Source organism: Electrona antarctica (genome assembly GCF_951216825.1).
Source record: "Electrona antarctica genome assembly, chromosome: 1".
Taxonomy (NCBI): domain Eukaryota; kingdom Metazoa; phylum Chordata; class Actinopteri; order Myctophiformes; family Myctophidae; genus Electrona; species Electrona antarctica.
In genome coordinates, this window is record NC_136806.1 from 41,706,881 (window position 1) to 41,728,369 (window position 21,489).

Sequence of the window (21,489 nt, forward strand, 5' to 3'; positions counted from 1 at the left end):
CACACACACACACACACACACACACACACACACACACACACACGTTTATATTGCTCCTAAACATTTTGCCAAACATCACACACACACTCCTATCCTCCTGGTGGAGACCTGTGCCCAGAAGGGCACTTTTTCTAGTTCTCTGTACATTGCTTTGTTATAATCTCGGTGCTTCTTTTTGATTATTCAGCCTGTTCCCATCTTCTGCAGTAATACTGATGCCTCAGCAAACAACAAAATGTTGTGGTTTAACTAAGCCCACTATAAATCATTCAAAATCATTCTGTAGGTGAGATGAGGCTTGGCTAAGAGGTATTGAGGGATATGTACCTTGCAGGGTGCCTGCATGCAAGGACCACACACCATTTTTCAAAGAATACTGTAGCAGTTAGATTTTCAAGGAAGCCTTGAGATTCTATCCATTTCAGTGTGTGTGTGTGTGTGTGTGTGTGTGTGTGTGTGTGTGTGTGTGTGTGTGTGTGTGTGTGTGTGTGTGTGTGTGTGAAAATGGTGAATTTATATAGCGCTTTACAAGGCGCCCGTGCGTGCGAGGGGTACTGCTCTGAAGAGATTACCCTATTGTGCTGAACATAAGACTACGTTTTTTTTTCAATGGAAATATCCTAAAAAATGGGGTCGTATTATAATCGATTTTACATTCAATGTTCTTTTTTTCCACAAAAGAGTCTTGAAAGATGGGGGTCGTCTTATAATCAGAGTCGTCTTGTATTCGGCACAAATACGGTACTAACGTTTTGGTTGAAAAGGTCAAGGTTATCTCCGAGTTGGGCACCATTGGACCGATTGGCGTGAAACTTTGCACATGTGTACCCTCCTGAGAAGCCAAGGAAAAACCTCTGCCCTGCATTTTTCATTTTGGCCTTTTATAGCACCACCAGGCAGCCGATTTGACAATGTTTTTGATATGTATGTGATATGTCATCACAACAGACCTGTCCGATTTTTCATATTCCATCCTGATTGAAAGATTGACTTTTACGCCGTGGCCTGACTGCTCTTGGCCCAGAAAACAGCTAGGAACGCAGCCCTGCCAGCCATCCTGGGGGTCACTGACTGGTCTCTCTAGGTCGTCCTCAGACGAGCCCTCCATCGTCGTTTCCAGTCATCCCGGTTCTCCATACATCTGACCAGTTCGTTGGTACTTTGCGCTCCTGCATCGCTCTTGAGTACATCCACATAATGTTAGCGTGGGACGTCCTCGTGATCGATGCCCGTGTGTTGGTTCCCAAAGCACCAGTTTGCTGGCTGGCAGTTCTTGATGCCTTTGGCAGTGTCCTGTTGGTCTCATTCTCCTGGCTGCTATTTTCTGGCTCACCCTTGGTAATCCCTCATACAGAGTCTTGTTAGTAACATGTACAGTCTTGCTGATGTTAAGTACTGCACGCAGCATTCTGGTGTACCACCCGTCAAGGGACTTGACGGGTGGTACAGGGTTGGCTTCAGGGTCCAGCATTCACTGCCGTATAGGGACTGGTAACCGCGGCCCACATCAGAGCACAGGCACTGCATGAACACTCTTTCATTTTAGCTATTGATGTATCTGGAAACCACAATTCACATTAATATAGCATAAACAACCATGTTTTAGACTACAGTGTAAACCTGGATCTTTGTCTCTCATTGAGATAGTGACATGTTTAGACAGGATGCATGGGTAGCTGCAGGGGGGGACCCTGTATGCTAATAGATCAGCTCGCTGATAGCAGCACTGTGCTTCCTTCCTGGTGACCACTACCTTATTTAGGCATGTTTGACCATTTGGTACTGGGGGGGTTGAGACCATGCACCTTTCCTTTGATGTCTCTGTCTTTGAGTTGTATAAAGCCTACTGGAAATCTTTGTAACAGTGTGAGTTAGTCCGGAGGCCGAGAGGCTGAAGGAATCCATGGGGCTCCGGCCCCATGGCTGCGATGTATTCTGAACTCTGAAAATAAATGGAACTCCGGAACAACCTTCATCTGCCTGTCTCTGCTGTTGACTTCATTCTCCGTCCTGAGTATTTTTTAGTCTAAGTCTTTACGTCTGTTTATGAGCTTTAGAGAGAGGAAAAGCAGTCTCTCTTTGTAGTACATATTCTTCACTATCACAAACCACCAGTTGACACTCTGGATGTATTTATAGAACTTGTCTTCTTTTAGTATTGTTGCTTCTCGTGCTATCAAACACCTACAATATGACTGTCAAAATGTGATGGGCAATATCATGGCGTCCATGCGGCAGATCACCAATTGGGACAGCAAAAGAACTTCTGTAGCAGGGGTCTTCTTCAGCAGGGGGTCCTCAGAGCTACTAAAGGGGGTCCGCCAAAACACCCTAGCATCCCCATTCTGTGGGAACATTTTCAGAAAATAGCAGATCTACAAGCTTGTAGATCTGCTATTTTCGGCAAAGAAGTTTGGTGTAGAGGGGGAAAAGGAGCAAATCAAGTAGGCTACTAAGTATTGCAGGTTATCAGTGGTTAAATGTCTGACAACACTGGTGATCATTATTCAATGGAGCTACCGGTATCTATGAAATCTATGAAAAGGTTTAATCGGCAACACAATTGTAAAAAATATATAGGCTTAGCTGCAAGCAGCGATAAGATGGGACCAAGCAATAAGCCCTTTTAGGCTGTTCAACAGTGCCCCTTTAGGTCACCCAGCGGTATTGAAGCTGTTCGTACCCCAGACAGACAGATGAGGCATGAGTTATGGCTGTTCAAAGTGCCTGTTAACGCTGCTTGCAGCTATATTATTTGTACAAATGTTCACGTACAAACTTCTCTTCAACTGGGATTTCATATAATGGTCCATAGATTGTGTGTAGAACATTTCACCTGTTCAAAGGTTTCATTTTCAAACGATTGCTATAGCACCCCCCTTTGGCCAATTGGAGTACTGTAAAGTCTCACAAACATATGATGCTGCATGTATGTATTAGGGGCAGAAGAAGAATTTTCATAAAACTGCAATTTTTATTGGCTCATAAAAGCACCTGTCCTTTTGCCCTCTGGACAGCTATGTGCCCTTTTGAAAGTTTGTTTTTTGTACAGAACATTTTTGTTTTGTTTTGTACAGTGTACAGTGTGTGGCCTGTAATGGCAGTTTTAGAATGCCAATTATACTATTCAATAAGAATTATTTTGTATTCCATTCGGTCAAATAGCATTCAAACTAACCAACAGTTGTCACCTGACAGCTGTAGCTGTAGTCTCTAAGCCAGGATGAACTGTCAGCTAAGATGTTACTAGTACCTATTCGTGGGTGTTGGTCAACTAAAGGAAGCATCCAACCACAGCTGTCAATAATGACAGCTGGAGTTCCCATGCCCACTTACTAATAGGGTGCTCTCATCTTAGATCGCTTGGAATAAGTTGTTTCCTGCTCGCTTAACTTGAGATGAGTGAATGACCACCTGTTATTATCTGCCTATGTCCTGTTGTATTTGAATAAACACCTGTCACTGACTGTCGATTTGGGGGGGTGTGTTTGGGAAATAAAGGGGAGGTAAAGGAGGGACTAAGGGAGAAACGGAGGGATGCGATCACTTTGACTGTACTACGATGAGCTAACAACTTGCTACCATTCTGCTGTACGGAGGACCTACTGACATCAATGAATAAAGAACGATGACTATGCCTGAACCTGGATGCTGTGTCGTGCCTCCAACTCTGTCTGCTGATCACAAATAATGAGACGACCATAATCCTCGCTTAACAAATGGTGCTGTGAGCAGGGTCAATATCTCATCTTCACCATAGATGAATACTTGGTCAAAACGAATCTTAAGATGGGAGCGAAGCAGAGCCGAAAAACACTCCGACAAACCATCATCGATCAGCAACATGACGCAGTGAAAAGAGAGACGACACTTCGACACCAACTGGAGGACCAGAAAAAACTGATGGACGAGGCACAGTCACGTGTGACACTCCTGGAACAAGAACTTCAAACTGCGGTGACGCAACTACTACACGCCAGCACAGCCAACCCCATTCCTGCCAACGACGAAGAAGATAATAGCTACTAAAACGACCGAGCCAGGAACGAAGACTTCATGCGACAGAGCGTGCCAAACCCAAGGAGAGACACACAACTCCACGTGTCTCTGCCAAACAGCTACTACAACGACCAAATCAACCACATTCACAACAGAGACTTTCAAATGACCAAACAAACAGAACCACAAATAACCAATCCACTGGGCGGATTCGAGGCACTGTCACTTGATGTGCTAGACCACATCAGCGAGCCTACCCCAAGACCAAGACAACATCCACCGCCGTGGGAAGCCTGGCGTAACCAGCCTGGCAACCCAGGACCATTCCACAGCCAACCGGTGAGACGAGGAGTACATGCCCGAGCCAGGGTTGATGCTGTACTCCAGGAAAGGAAGGACAGGAAAAGACGGCACCTAAACTACGCACGCCACATGGGAGAGGACGTGTGCTATTACTGCGGCCAGACGGGTCATATGATACGTGGGTGTCCACTGAACCATGCCAGCAAACCAATATTGGCTAAAAGAAATGCAGAAAGGTAGTTTGTAATTGACCCTATGTGATTTAATCTATTTAGTCTTACTACATGTGCAAGTAGTGAACTACAAAAGTTTTGATAAACTACTAAAAATCTAATCTAAATTTTAATCTAACTAGAATCCAATCTAAAATTTGTAAAAGTGTAGGCAAGAACAACAATGTTAGAAAATCCTAAAATAGGATGATAAGATATTGGAATTCATTTCCACACACATATACTGTACTAAAGGAACTCCTCATTTCTCCTAAACACCCCGTCCCCAAAATGGCAAGAGGGGGAGGGGTCATTGGTACAGCCTATGTGTGGGTTAGTTAAAAGGAATACATTTATAGTTTTGCAAATAAATTAATATGGATCTAAGTAATTATTCAAAAGTTAGTGTTTCAAGGTGTTAAATCAATAATGTGAAATCAATCATTTATGATGGCTTGACAAGGTTAAACGTCTAATATTATTTTATCTCCTGTCAATTATTCTGGTTTTTACTAGGTAGTACTAGGCCTTTGTATAGAAAACAGAGAGAAAGGACAGAACTATTTATCTTCGGGGTGAGATCTTTAAAAAATCGAATCTAGTGAGCTTACGTAAATCAAATAGTTCCTTTCTCTTCAATGTCCAAGTGGTTACATTCCGTTATCAGTACTACACTGATATAAAACAGTTTTGGGTTGAACGTCCCTTATCAGTAATATTACTGGTATAAATATTCTTTGGTTGAACGCTAACTTAAGTAATGTAATACAGAAAATGTGGAAGAATGGAGATAATATGAAGACAAGAGACACCTCACCTTGTTCACATCAGTAACAGTTTAATTTGAGTTAATTCGATATTGGAAAATATAAATGTCTGATTTACAGCTTTCCTTTCTCTCTCTTTCTCTGTCCAGCTGGCAGGAGGGGGGGAAGGAAAGGGGAGTTTATTTGTGTGTCTGTGTGTGACTAGTTAAAAGTAGAAAATAGCCCTTTCACTGTCAGTCTGTTTATTTATTGATTCTCGGGTGTACAGCCTGGGAGGGACGGCAGGGAATGGGGGACATCTTAATTTTAACCAGTTTTAAAGTTTTTAACCATTTTTAATTGTGTTTACATTCTATCCTAATATAATCCATTTTAATTCTTTCCATTTGAATGTAAATCCTACCTTAATTGTAAGTTTAATCATTTCAGTTAATTTGGTTCTTAACTAACTATTATAGGTACGTGTAGTGTGGAATTACACTTTACCAAAAAATAGTATTGGGAAAGGAGCAAGGAATAACTACCTTTTCTAATAATTAGCAGATCTACAAGATGTAGTGAAGCTTGTTTTAACGGAGCATAACATATGCTAACAAAAAACTTTAATCTTTACTATCTTCCTAAATTTCTTCTTAAATTTAACTAGATGTGTTTACTATCTTTTAATTTAACTATAGATGTGTTTTTCTTGATTCGAGATGTGTCCAGTAATTTTTAAATTTCTTAGAAGTGTAATTTTTAAAAAGTTCTTAGAAGTGAAGTAAAATATTAATAAATAGCGAAGCCTTCTTTATCTGATACTTAAGGTCTTGTGTATATGTCTAGCATTACGCGAAAATATTGATCCATTACTGTCATCAAACATGAATCTAGCAATACAGTTTTAATCATCAATATGTGTCATTCTAAAAATCTCCTGGGCCATGTAAATTAATAGGTATCAATTTTCATATATAAAGCGGTGGATTGTAATGGCAGTTTTAGAATGCCAATTATACTATTCAATAAGAATTATTTTGTATTGCATTCGGTCAAATAGCATTCAAACTAACCAACAGTTGTCACCTGACAGCTGTAGCTGTAGTCTCTAAGCCAGGATGAACTGTCAGCTAAGGTGTTACTAGTACCTATTCGTGGGTGTTGGTCAACAATCAGAATAGCAACTAAAGGAAGCATCCAACCACAGCTGTCAATAATGACAGCTGGAGTTCCCATGCCCACTTACTAATAGGGTGCTCTCATCTTAGATCGCTTGGAATAAGTTGTTTCCTGCTCGCTTAACTTGCTACCATGAAAGGAGATGAGTGAATGACCACCTGTTATTATCTGCCTATGTCCTGTATTTGAATAAACACCTGTCACTGACTGTCGATTTGGGGGGGTGTGTTTGGGAAATAAAGGGGAGGTAAAGGAGGGACTAAGGGAGAAACGGAGGGATGCGATCACTTTGACTGTACTACGATGAGCTAACAACTTGCTACCATTCTGCTGTACGGAGGACCTACTGACATCAATGAATAAAGAACGATGACTATGCCTGAACCTGGATGCTGTGTCGTGCCTCCAACTCTGTCTGCTGATCACAAATAATGAGACCATAATCCTCCCTTAACAGGCCCATGGTGACATCGACCAATTCTGGATTAAAAGCTGCTAATATATTATTTATGCCCCAAAATCTATAAATCTCACAAACTATGAAGGCAGCCGGCGGTTCCGCGCATCACACAAGGTGCCCTTTTTGCACCTGCCCCTCAAAATGTCTATGCACTCCACTGCCTTCATTTTTTCACTTAAAGATGGAGTGCCGTGATTGTTTCCATTTTTCACGTGTTTATGAGGTGATAGTACTTTCATTAGACCCCTTGCTGTGGTTGTTATGTGCAATGATGTCCCTTTGTATTTAGGGTTTCTTCCTGGAGACTGAAACCTTGACAGTCAAACGTTCCAATGAAAAAAAACAGTGATATAGTGACATCATCCCCTCCCCTAACCCCTCCCCCTTTAGCTGTGGGTGCGGCTTCAGTTCAGGTGGATCACAACCCACCAGGCAAACCAGGCATACTTAATGAACTGCTGGGCGTGTCCACATAAAATTAACATTTTAACAAATACTGTACACATTTTGAAAAGATTCTTCGTCCTTATATAATAATAATACCTGATGATCATATTTTAGGGTGGAAAAAAATCACGGCACTCACGTACTCCCGATTTGTTGTCCTCAAAGTTCACGTGTAGAAATGTCCGTGCATTTTGATCAAAGATCCCGGGAGGAGATAGATTTGAACTGTTTTTCATATAATTCAAAATGACGGGTGATCCATAGGTCAGAGCTCAAAAGTCAGAACACGGAAGTTGTTCGGCATGAGGAGACGCATGTGCGTATCAAAGTTGTATTGCCGACGGTTCATGAGCTATGCCTGTTTGAGTGCGAGCCACAGCTCAAAAAACACTGAACTATAGGGAGAGCCAAATAGGTATAGTAACATAGTGTCGCTGTCGGGCAGAAAGCTTGTCCAAAACTGTTACTTTTCAGAAAATGGAAAGGAAAAAAAAACCTGTTCCCAAATTCCCAATGGATCCAATGTAGTTATTATTTTAGTCACAAGCCCTTGTTAATGCTTTTCATTGATTACATATTTATAAAACCCAAAGACAGACTTAAACCATTAACCTGGCATGCCTAAAACACTACTTTGCTACTTTCATGGACAAAAGGTTTCAGCCTGACAATGACGACATTGTATGAACTGACGAGACAGAGAACACAGGGGACTATAAAAGGGCACAGGGCTTAACAGGACAAAGGTGAACACAATGGACAATCAACACAGGATAGGCTAGAGCAGTGGTTCTCAAAGTGGGGTCCGGGGACCCACTGGGGTCTTTGGGGGGGTTCCAGGGGTTCCCCATAAAATGTGTTAAAATTAGTTCAACAACTTTAACCCGTTTTTATGCAAGCTCATACCGGCTCATGTTGTGAGCTTGTAGATCTGCTATTCCCCCCAAATCTTGAAACTTTTTGACAAATTTGGAACAATTTTGAAACATTGCATCATCAACACATCTTTATGTGGGATCCTTACTTGGCACAAAGTATTTTAGGATGAGGTCCCTTCGGGTGAGAAGAGATTTGATGAGGTGGACAGAGGAGAGAGAGAGTGAAAGAGAGCCAGTGAGAGAGGGCTCATGGAGAGAGAGAGTGAAAGAGACCCAGTGAGAGAGGGCTCATGGAGAGAGAGAGAGTGAAAGAGAGCCAGTGAGAGAGGGCTCATGGAGAGAGAGAGAGTGAAAGAGAGCCAGTGAGAGAGGGCTCATGGAGAGAGAGAGTGAAAGAGAGCCAGTGAGAGAGGGCTCATGGAGATAGAGAGTGAAAGAGAGCCAGTGAGAGAGGGCTCATGGAGAGAGAGTTTAAGAGAGCAGTGAGAGAGGGCTCATGGAGAGAGAGAGTGAAAGAGAGCCAGTGAGAGAGGGCTCATGGAGAGAGAGAGTGAAAGAGAGCCAGTGAGAGAGGGCTCATGGAGAGAGAGAGTGAAAGAGAGCCAGTGAGAGAGGGCTCATGGAGAGAGAGAGAGAGAGAGAAAGAGAGCCAGTGAGAGAGGGCTCATGGAGAGAGAGAGAGAGAGAAAGAGAGCCAGTGAGAGAGGGCTCATGGAGAGAGATGCAGGGGAATAAGGTCTAAGTAAGGCCTGAGAACAGGGCCAGAGGAGCGGACCACAACAGAGAGAATCTTGACGGTGTGTCACGTGTAGTAAACAAATTAATTGCATTTAATTTAATTGTCATCTTGTTTAGTCTCAGTCTTGGAGATGTGGAGCACATGGAAGAAGCGATTGAAGTTTGAACAGGCCAGACTTTGTTTCACCCACTGACCATGGGCTTTTCTTACAGCACATGTTTAATTGCACTGTGTCAGCGGTGGAGAGCAATTTGTGCCTCTATCGCATGGCGGTCTCGCACGGCGTCTGCCGTCTCATCGGGACACACGCGCTCGGTACACTGGCGCCAACTGTCTTGCCGACAGTGGCGAATGCCACTAGAAGCTCCAGACTGTCTTCTGACACTTGCCAATTATTGTGCCCAACAACAATCATAACAAAATATCAGAACACGTGGAGCACATAACAAACTCCTCGAGCCCATAGACTCCAATGCATTCCATAAACTTCCTGTTGTCCCCATTCAATATACTTGCAGTTGTCCTCATTCAACAGAAGTCTTTGTATAAGAGCCGCCATTGGACTGGCCCCATGAAGTGAACAGAGTTTGCGTAACTCTTTAGGGGTAGCGGTGGCCTAAGGGTTAGAGGAGCGCCCTTGTCGCCGAAAGGTTGCCGGTTCGATTCCCCGGACGGGCAGGAAAAATCTGGGTGGGGAAGTGATTGTCATCACTCACCCAACACCGCTGAAGTGCCCTTGAGCAAGGCACTGACTGAACCCCCAACTGCGCCCCCTGTATAAGACTGTGGTTGTACTGGTCAGCTCCCAGGTTTTAATGTGTGTGTGTGTGTGTGTGTGTGTGTGTGTGTGTCTGTTATATGTGCAGGGTGTTGCTGAAAATGAGCACCTGTGCTCAGCTACTTCCCTGCGTAAATAAAGAATTAAAAAAAAACTCTGTCTTACTCTATGGCTCTGGTGCATATCACATCCGTCCTCTTCCTCTTGCTGTGTTGCCAGATTTGGCAAGAGATAACAAGTGGTCAGGTCTATGAAAACAAGCACAAATGAAAATAGAAGATCTACAAGCTCACAGCAACACATTGTGAGGTTGTATCTGTTATTTAAAACAAATCAGACCCGTCTGAAGTGAGTGGTACTGTACTGTACTGTACTGTACTGTACTGTACTGTACTGTACTGTACTGTACTGTACTGTACTGTACTGTACTGCACTGCACTGCACTGTACTGTACTGTACTGTACTGTACTGTACTGTCCCTCCTCCCTGGCCTGTGTGTGTCTGTGTGTTAGGCTGTGCAACAGTGACACTTGGTGGTGAACGCTATTTTGTGCTCGGACAGACCCAGGGACACACATAGCTGTCTATAGGAGTGATTGCACCACTCAAAAATATTGAGAATAAATATATTGAATATTTTTTAAACATTTTAACAAAAATGGCACAAAATATTTTCAGATGGATGTCCGTGGACAATTTTATATGGGGTTCCTTATTTCCTTGACATGAAGAAATGTGGGAACCACTGGTTTATACAACATTAGGAAGCAAGCCCAAATAAGCAACTACTGTACACTTTACAAACAAGCCCCAAAAAGACTTTACAGAAAAAACAAGCCAAAGGTTGCTTATAAGCAGACATGGCAATCGACTGAAGTTCCTGCCAAAACAGGTCAATAGGTCAAGAGTAAAGACGCAACTGGGCCTCTTATAGCACCACCATGAGGCTGATTTGAAAAATGTCAAGTGGGGTTTCGTTCTGTGCATAATTGGGGGCATTTAGTTCAAAATGGACCAATCCTGCAAACTTAGATGGATTATGGAAAATTGTGTACAGATCTGTGTTGATCACATGAATATCCTACTTCCTACTATAAATGTGCCACGTCTCTGCGTGCGTGCGTGTCTGCGTGTGTGTACGGTTGTAATGCACGTAACTCGAGAACAGTTTGCCCCACCGACTTCATATTCGACACACGCGTTCCACACACACACAGTGCAGTGCCCGGTATCGAGTCGAGCGGACCCACGGTTCTCCAGAACCACCACAAAAGGCTCTGCTCAGGCTCTGCCAGTGGGGATCCCCCTTAGAGTATATATGAATAGAGACGGCACCCGGAGGAAACCCTGAGGAGAAATGGACATAGTGGCCGAATTTGGTATTGCAGCGCTTGTCCATTGACTATCATTGTGCACGTTCACGATGACACGTGAACGCTGTTTCATACGTGAACGCCGCTGTTTCATACGTGAACGCGTGCAATGATAGTCAACGGGCAGCGCGTTCATGTGTTTGGGGCAAATCCATCCCAGAATGCACTCTGTTCCTGAGTGAAATCACCTCATGCGCTTTTGAGCAACTTAATGCAAGTGGATGGGAGGAGATATCCGGTGCCGTCTCTATTCATATATACTCTAAGGGATCCCCTCAGTGGGAATCCCCTCACCTGTGCAATTTCCAGTCTCTGCCTCAGCCAATTGATTGCCATGACAACCCCACACCTGACAATTGATTAGCCTACTTAACCAGTCCACTTGACAACGGGTATTATTAGGTTCCCAAGTTGCATCATTCTCAAGTAGGCCGGTAGCCGACGGGCACATACAGGTCTAGTAGAGATAATGTGTACTAGAACCCAAGGCGAGAGTTTTATTAATCCCATTCCCGCCCGCTCCTGTTGGATTTTTGACCACTCCCACCCGCTCCCGCAATGATTCTTTGTCCGTGACATTTCACAATATAATCTATAGTAAAGATTATATTGTGAAATGTCACGGATATCGCAATGAGCTGCACAGCAGTGCGCACAGGGTGAGAGAGAGAGAGGTGCTGGTGGTTATAAAAGATTCTGTTTCATGTTATTATTATTGCTGAGAGTGACGCACACAGAGAAAAGCAAAACGGGGTTTAAAACAGAGAATGTCAGAAACGGGGAAAACAAATTCCTCCATCTGTAAAACACACACTTCTCACAGAGTCACTTTGAGATTGACAGGTGCGCCCGCTTTGGGAGCGTGCCTGAAGCTCTCTCTTGGACTTTATTATTATAGAGAGAGACGAGAGTGAGACTCCACATATAGGTGCGTTGTCCAGCACAGTAGGGGAAATTACGTTCTCCTCAGACATATTCATATCTTGCTAAAGTATATCACACACACACACACACACACACACACACACACACACACACACACACACACAGTCACACACACACACACACATACCCAGCCGATCGCAGTACTTGCACGCTCTGCTTGTACACAAGTACTTGTACACCCTTTATAGTGTCGCAGTCTCGCCCCCGACGAGGGCCCAGGAAATAATTCCCCGTTCATTTTCCCCATAGACGTTTCAAAAAGTATTTATTTAAAGACGTTTACGCCGCGGACAAAGCAAACTCTTGTTGTGACAAATCATGACAATGAATAAACACAATGTTTTGGGCAGATCAAATAATTAGTAAGAAGAAAAGAAATCACACCCGTGTGAAGTGAGTGGTGCAACTCCGTGTGGGGGTCCCCGGAACATCCAGATCCCCAGGAACGCGCCCCAGGCCGGTTCTGGCGAGCCGCCCCGCGTCCGAAACGGTTGAGAAATGACAGTTACCGTGTGTCCCTCTACTGTACTGTCACTGTACTGTACTGTCACACCCAAATTCATCATATATACAGTTAATGTGTGTGTGTGTGTGTGTGTGTGTGTGTGTGTGTGTGTGTGTGTGTGTGTGTGTGTGTGTGTGTGTGTGTGTTAGGCTGCGCAACAATGACACTTGGGTGTGAAAACCAACCAAACGCCCCACGGACACAGCCAGGGACAGACAGACAGACCCACGGACACAGCCAGGGACAGACAGACAGACAGACCCACGGACACAGCCAGGGACAGACAGACAGACCCACGGACACAGCCAGGGACAGACAGACAGACCCACGGACACAGCCAGACAGACCCACGGACACAGCCAGGGACAGACAGACAGACAGACCAGATCCATGGACACAGCCAGGGACAGACAGACCCACGGACACAGCCAGGGACAGCCAGACAGACCCACGGACACAGCCAGGGACAGACAGACAGACCCACGGACACAGCCAGACAGACCCACGGACACAGCCAGGGACAGACAGACAGACCCACGGACACAGCCAGGGACAGACAGACAGACCCACGGACACAGCCAGGGACAGACAGACAGACCCACGGACACAGCCAGGGACAGACAGACAGACCCACGGACACAGCCAGACAGACCCACGGACACAGCCAGGGACAGACAGACCCACGGACACAGCCAGGGACAGACAGACCCACGGACACAGCCAGGGACAGACAGACCCAGAGACACACAAAGCTCCGTAATGGAGTGGTTGCGTTGCACCACTCAAAAAAGGCAGGGTACACTTTTTGTTTTATTTTTCTTCTTACTAATTATTTGAGTTTATTGTCATGTTTCATTGTTTTGTCACAACAAGAGTTGGCTTTGTCCGCGGTGTAAACGTCTTTTAATGAATCCTTTTTGAAACATCTATGGTGAAAATGAATGGGGAATTATTTCCTGGGCCCTCGTCGTTCTGAAAGGGGGCGGGACTGAGACGCTCTATATACAACCTTGAAACATACATTAGTTACGTCACCAAGAATGGTGGCCCCCTATTGGCCAGTGGAGGACACGGACATACATACATACCCCTTATTGACCTTATACCAACCTTGAAACGTACTTTAGTTACGTCATCAAGAACTGTGGTCCCTTATTGGCCGGTGGGGTACACCGGCATGTATACATACCCTTGCCGATCCCTTATTGGCCGGTGGAGTACACGACATGTATACATACCCTTGCCGATCCCTTATTGGCCGGTGGAGTACACCGACATGTATACATACCCTTACCGATCCCTTATTGGCCGGTGGAGTACACCGACAAACATACATACCCAGCCGATCGCAGTACTTGCGCGCTCTGCTTGCGCAAGTAATAAGGGATGTCATTTTGTACTGTATTTTAGTACACATTTGCACTATAGGACAATAGTCTATGAAGTGGGAAACAGGGTTGAAACATTTCATTTCAGCTACAGCCCAACAAGCTCTGTGTGCTGTGTGAGATTACACATCAGAACGGAATGGACAAGACAGGTGAGCAGACTACTATACAAAATAAAATGTTACTAATAAATAAAACAGACATCAAACAGGCACTTACTCATATTCTAGTCACCTGGAATGTGTTAGTGTTAGTCTAGTTTTAGTCGACTAAAGCTTGTAGATCTGCTATTTTCAGCATGCAACCAAAGTAAAGTTACTTATACTGGATCTGTTGTCCACTAGTCCCTTCCTAACATTTTAGTCTAGTTTCTATCTGTTGACGAAATTGTCAAAATTAGATTAGTTTTAGTCATCATAGCTTAGTTTTCATTTAGTTTCAATGTAGTTTTCGTCAGTGAAAAAAGGTACTGTAGTCGACGAACATTTTTCGTCTTAGTTTTAGTCGACAAAAACAATACTGATGCACACATAGGCAATGGACGTGCGCGTGCTTGCTGTGGGCATCCAGGTGGTGCAGGTGTAAGTTTGTGGCCATTATAGTCTGGAGACTGTGGTTCAAATCATCAATGCATCAATCCTTCATGCTGCATCCAGTTTGGCCGGATGCTCCAATGGACACAATCAACCATGTTTGCAGGTGAGAAGCCAAGCGGGGTGGGCGATCTCTGTCACTGCACTAGCGACTCCTGCTACAAGTAGTGGGGACTGGGGAGTGGAAATGGGAAGAATTGCGTGTTGCATTCCTGTGAAACTCCTCCTCACCGTCAGGTGAAAAGACGCTGCTGGCGACGCCACATGTATAGGAAACACGTGATTGTCAACACCCTCCGCAAGACCAACCAGCAGTGAATGGAAAAAGTCCACATTTTGGTGTGCAATTGTGCAGAAGGAAGAGACAGTGCGTCAGTGAGAGAGTAGCCTAAGGCAGCATCAGAGAGACAAAGAGAGGAAACAAAAATAGAAACAATAACTACATGTGTCTCTATTGAGGTATCTTTTAAAGGAATTCTGTGTACAAAAATACTTTGAGGGATTCATAAGCCTTGTTTGAACTTGAAGAAGTGACAGATCCATTTTATTGAGACAGAGTAGGCTACAGAAGTACATGCACCTCTTTGTCTTAAAGATGTGCTCCAGGACGGAATAGAACACAGTAGGTTTTCTGTCTCTGTGTGAGACTAAAGGAATTATACAAAGAGCCACAGGGATGCTCTGGACAAAAGGACAGAGAGTGCCCTCAGGATGTCAGTTTCATAGTTTGACAGTCACTTGTAATTTCAGTTGGAATTTTACGGAGAACAGCAATCTTATTATTATTATTTCTTTCTTTTTTAAAGATATGTTTAGGGCTTTTTGCCTTTATTGATAGTGGAAAGTGGAGACAGACAGGAAACAAGGGGAGAGAGACGGGGAGTGAAATGCAGAAACCCGCAGTGCACAAGTCCGGTCCAGGCCAGCAATCTTAGTTTTGTAATTAAATATGATTATGGTTTCTTTAGACACATCACTATTGCAGTGAGGACTTTTATCACTTCAAAAGAGTTTTGGTTAGTGGACAAATAGTATAAAGCATTGAACGTATCAAGTCCCCAACATACAATCACCTCTTCTGATCTTCTACAAGGTGACTGGGGCCTGGATTTGTAGCCTGAGTTATATGATCGTGCTCAGAAAACAGCAAATATAAAAGCCGAACACACGTAATCTTTGGTGCGTGACATGATGCACAACCAAGTATAACTCAACAGTGAAAACCAGCCGTGATTAAGACGTGGCGATCAGACGGCGGGAGGCGGCGAGTCAGTATCTGAGTGATTAAGACGTGGCGATCAGACGGCGGGAGACGGCGAGTCAGTATCTGAGTGGCGTATTGACTGGCAGCTCAGGGAGGGGCCGCACGCTCCCAGGCAACATCTCCCAGAATGACAGCCCCGCCCCCCACTGTATCAAAACTGAATCTGGACATCGATTTCAACATTGGATTTCTTCTCTGTAAAAAACACCTTTTCCGCTTTCTTATGCGCAACCAGAGCCTCTCAGGTATGGGGTGTTAGCCTTGTCAAGAGGGACTCCTGCTGTGCCATTACATTGCAGTGCTGTGCATCAAAGACAGAAAATGCATGTTTTCCAAGGTTTCCAAGAGGATGTGTTTGTGCACTTTTACTTTTGGCACTTTTGGCAAGTCAAGGTCATATGTCTTGCCTGACTCTAAGCCAATGTCATAAACTTGGGAGTTGATAATTACCAGAAACTACATGTTTATAATAGATGTTTATAACCTAGAAGTAAGAATCTTGCACACAGCACCTTCAAGCACATTATGCGCTAGTACAATGGTCAAACTGTTCTCCTTCTTATTACTACTGCCATGGTACACCAAAGTGAAAGTCAAAATCTAAGGCTATAACATGTGTTATCACTCTTATCACTCTAAACACCATTTTTTTTAAATTTACTAATGCCAAATACTGTAAACGTGTATCCACTTTGATGCATTTATATGTTATGTATGCTATTGTTGAAATATAACTGCCAGGTTGATAGTGGTTCAAACTTTTTTTTTGCGATCATAGGTCGCATTTACTATGAATTACTATTTACCTGAATTTCCCGTTCGGTGCGTCACCCATGCCTCCATATGGTCACGCCTCATGACATCACGCTTCCATATATGGTCACGCCCCCATATATGGTCACGCCTCGTGACATCACATGACATCATGGAGACCCTTAGATCACCATATATGGTTGTCAGTCCAACCACTGTGGTTGCCGCGACAGCAAAACTATACCTAAACCTAACCCTAACCTTAACCTCAAGAAAACTATACCTAAACCTAACCCTAACCCTAGTAAACTTAACTTACCCAGGGGCGTGGTTATAAACACAACCCGTGTAGGAATTAGTATGTAGCGACTCAGACTTGCAAATGAACCAAGTTGGTACAACACATGAATCTCCATATGTGGAGCTGAATATCATTACCTGGATCTCCATATATGAAAATCAGGACACTAACCTCATGAAACCTTGGATTGCCATGTATCACCTACATCTGCATATATGGAGCCAGCCAGCAAAACTACATCTGACCTCACTGATAGTTTAACTGTGTCGTATTAAGAAGCTCTGTTGTTTCAGGCCTGAAAACGTAAATTTAAAAAAATCCATATATGGGCATAACAGGGATTGTATTAGGGCATCGGCTGGGAATGCCCATATATGGAGATCCCTGATGTCAGCAATATTAAGCCATATATGGGAATGTCAATTTATGGCCATATCGTGACAGTCTCATGATAACCAGTGTGCAGGTGGTCGCAACGCGAGTCACACTAGCAAATGAACCAAATTGGTACAACACATGGATCTCCATATGCAAATAGTTTTGTAGTTTGTAGTTATAATATTAATATTAATGTGTGGTTGCGACAAAATCTCAAGGAGCACCTGTTCTCGTCTCATGGCACAACAGTGTGCCAGCTGGTTCTTTAGAATGCTTCAGGGAGGATGTATTTTTGTAGGCCAACCCGGGGGTTACTTAGTTACCTAGGTTTCCCTCCACAGATTTCCAGTCGAAAATAAGCAAACAAACAAAAGCTTATGATATTCACATTCACATGCACTAATCACCAATAACCTAAAAGAAAAGAAAAAGAAAATACAGTAACAGATTCATGAACAAAATTCATGGTTGGTATAATAATGGGTATAATTTATGTCAAATAATAAAACGTGAAAGTCTCTTAGGCTTATGTTAACCACAGAGGTTATTTTATGTGTAAATCGAAAACCCTATGGGGGAATAAAACTCTGCTTAATGGCTTCCAGGTTTTAGGACTATAAACTGTAGCACACTATTACAGGGAAAGAAGTTTAAATTATAATGTGATCATCATGACCTGGTACACCAGAAACGTACAGTAATTCAGTAATTGTCCTCAGTAATCCTACAGTAATTGTCCTCATGAGGTGAAATGATTTTGTGCAGTTTTGCATTAGTGAAAGTATCTCTTGTGGTGGTGGGATGTGACTTTAAAGATGAACACCTACACTACACTACAGGTCATACAAAGGACCATTGAGATGCATCTATGGCTCATTCCTATGTTAATACACACTGGTGTGACTCGGCAGCCTTTGTAAACTATATGGTGGGGATGGTATGAACTTAAGGGTTGTTCTTAATCAATGCATGTGTGTGCTCCTGAAAAATCTCTGGGCGGACGTGGGGGTGGGCCATATGGTGATAAATTATCGTATCGTGATACGTCTCCACGATATGCCATTTCAGAGATATCGTACAAATCGTGAAACAGTGAATGCACATTCTGTGATTTGCCTTACTTTATACTGCTGTAGAACGACGGTTTCGTTAGCCAAAAGTATTTTGGTCTAAATGTTCTGTTATTCCTTTTTCTTTTCGTTTTTGTTATCTTGTATGTGGTAACTTGAACAATAACCCTAAAGACCGCATGAAAAAATATCGTAATATATATCATGATACTGCTATATTGTGATATTATATTTGTGTGTGTGTGTGTGTGTGTGTGTGTGTGTGTGTGTGTGTGTGTGTGTGTGTGTGTGTGTGTGTGTGTGTGTGTGTGACAGAGGACAAACCTCTGTCCTTTATCTGCAACCAGAGGGAAGGAGAATAAAGTGTCAGAGAGGAGGTGGTCATTTACAATTAACTATGCTTTCACTAACAGGGATGCAGAGAAGAGGTCGTACGTGCTTGGGGAGGTGGTGAGACCAATTATTCTGCTGCTGTAGTTGAAAAAAAAAAAAGAAAAGGTTCTGCTTTGTGAGTGATCATATAAAAGAGACAGATGGTTCCATGAAGCGGGGCAAGCTCAATTATGCTACAGTGTAGGACAGGGTGTACAGACATTCACTTGATCAGATGCACATGAGCCTGTGTGTGGGTCATGTGGCAACTAATGTTGGTGTAAGGGCGTACACCTGTTTAACCTGACAAACATTCACAGTCCCACAGCATCAAATTGTGACATTAAATGACGGAACGGCTTCTAGTGTGCACGCACACAACAGATTCATCATCATTTGCCTATAGGAATTCCTTAAGGTGGTTACATACTTCACAGAGAGTCCAACCGAAAACTTCGTTCGTTTTCCCTAAACAAGACAGTTTGGAGAGGATGTACAGGTAAGTGTTTTATACAGCCTTAGAACTCAGTTCTGAGACTGAATGCCAGATCTCGGCCACTCAATAATCTTCACATATAGATCATAGATCAATGAATCAGCATAGCAACACTGCAAGCCACTGAAGCATCATAAAGCCAGCACTAGAATCTGTAGTTTCTGTAGTAGACAGGCGCACTGTGGGAAATCTGTGGTGTGGGAAATCTGTGGTGTGGGAAATCTGTGGTGTTGGAAATCTGTGGTGTGGGAAATCTGTGGTGTGGGAAATCTGTGGTGTGGGAAATCTGTGGTGTGGGAAATCTGTGGTGTGGGAAATCTGTGGTGGTGCAAGAACAGCCGAACAAAGTTCTGATGACATTTCGTAGTTAGTGAACAAAATATGGATGCCTTTTGCCATTCAGGTGACAGTGCATGTGTAAATTGGTACGATAAATAGAGTAGCCTTGGGAAACAATGGTTCCCAATCCTGAGCCATGTGGCCCATAGGTCTGGAGTCTAATTCAATCTCCCGCTTCCGTAGCATGAGGAAGCTTGTTGTACTGTACAAGTACACCCACTGGGCACGACATTAGCAAGTCGCAGGGACTTACCGCACTCCAACCCTTACCAACAGAGGTGGAATGGAAAGACAATGAAAGATCACGTGCAACATTATGATTAATTATTAATATATGGGGATGAAGCTACTAACAGTGTTCCTGACCAGCTAAGACCACAGATATCTTAGCTAGCAGTAGGCCCGTGACTCTGCCAAAATCAATTCAATTCAAATTAGCTTTATTGACATGAGAAAACATACGTTTACATTGCCAAAGTGATGTGTCAAAGTGTCAAAATATAATAAAACCTGTTGAAAATGGGGAAAGTATATACAGTTCGAGGGGGTTGACTAGAGCAAACAGCTCTACAGTGTCATGTCACATTTCAAGCCACCTGGGAATGTGTTTCCAATTTGATTTGGAACTAGATAAAGTGCCCCTCGGGCACAGGTCTCCACCAGGGAAGGTCAGGTTGTGGCCTCCTGGTGGCGCTATAATAGGCCAACGTGAAAAGGGTGCCATTTCTTCTTATGCCTTGGATGGCAATTGAATGATTTGAGGCATTTTGTTCCAAAAATTTGCAAAAATCCACCTGCTATAACAGGCCAATGTCAAAAGGGTGAGATATTCCTCAGCCTAGTAGGAAAGTCTGTGAAAGATTTCACGTAAATTGCACGCTGCGTTCATGATGAGGCTTTTTGTTGAAAACGGGCTAATCCTGCAAACTTTGAAAGCCAATGTTAGCCAATTAGGATGGAATATGAAATATCGGACAGATCCATCTTGAACACATGACTATAGAGATAGTGTGTAACGATTTGCGGGAGTTTTGGACATAATTTGGAGGAGTAAGGTGAGCGCATTGAAGTTAGAAAAGATTAGATACTCTGTAACCGGAGCAAGAGAGAAGTTCGATACAACATGGGCTCCATTCATGAGATATATAGAGAACCGAGCTGTCATATAATAACAACATAAACCAAGCTGCCATCATGCTGATTCTCTTCTCTCTCCTTCCCCCTTCCGATACACTGTGCAGACTACATCCCTGTCCATATTTATACTATGTCTACCATTATTAATATCTTACATCCATGGAACTGGTGTAATCAGGGACCTCTTATGCATACTACAGTGATTAACACTATTACCTTCATCACTATGTCTCATGTTTATATCAACATGTTCGAACTGTACGAACACTCGGACACTGACCCTGGTGCGGGAGGGGGAGGGGTGGTTACATATGTATGTATATACATGCATATAGAAAAATGGGGGGGGGGATGGCACATGATCTACTGTGAAAACTGAGAGGGGAGAGTTAATGTATGGAGAAAAAAAACAATAATGGTACAATAATGCTGTAAATGTTTGTTTATGTTGTTCACTCTCCTCCCAGTTCTGTACAATTGTCTGAATGAGTGTGCTTATCAATAAACAGAATTATAAAAAAAAGTGTAATAGTAATGTAATAGTAATATAAAAAAAAATGTTTTTCAAAAGTCGGCCTCCTGGTGGCGCTATAACAGGCCGTTCTGGAAAATTTGGGGCAGAGGTTCATCGTTGGCATCCAGGGAGTGTGTGTGCAAAATTTGGCACCGACCGGGTTAACGGTGCCGGAGATTAGCTGGTAACAGACGGACGGACACACACAGATGGACTCACACATGGCCTTCGCCCTGGTGGAGACAAATTGATTTGTGTTGTTCAGACTTGATAAATCCAATATCATTCCAATTTGGGCTGCGAGTCTGAACATAATAGGG

General features: G+C 43.4%; 1 protein-coding gene across 1 annotated transcript in view; it reads right to left on the bottom strand.

The window, feature by feature from the left end:
* Positions 1-2,305: 2,305 nt before the first annotated feature.
* Positions 2,306-21,489, bottom strand: part of tspan17 (tetraspanin 17) — a 59,048-nt gene continuing 39,864 nt past the window's right edge. The window contains exon 9 of the mRNA XM_079511480.1: positions 2,306-2,345. The gene's annotated coding sequence lies outside the window, so the exon portion shown is untranslated. The remainder of the gene's footprint in view (positions 2,346-21,489) is intronic.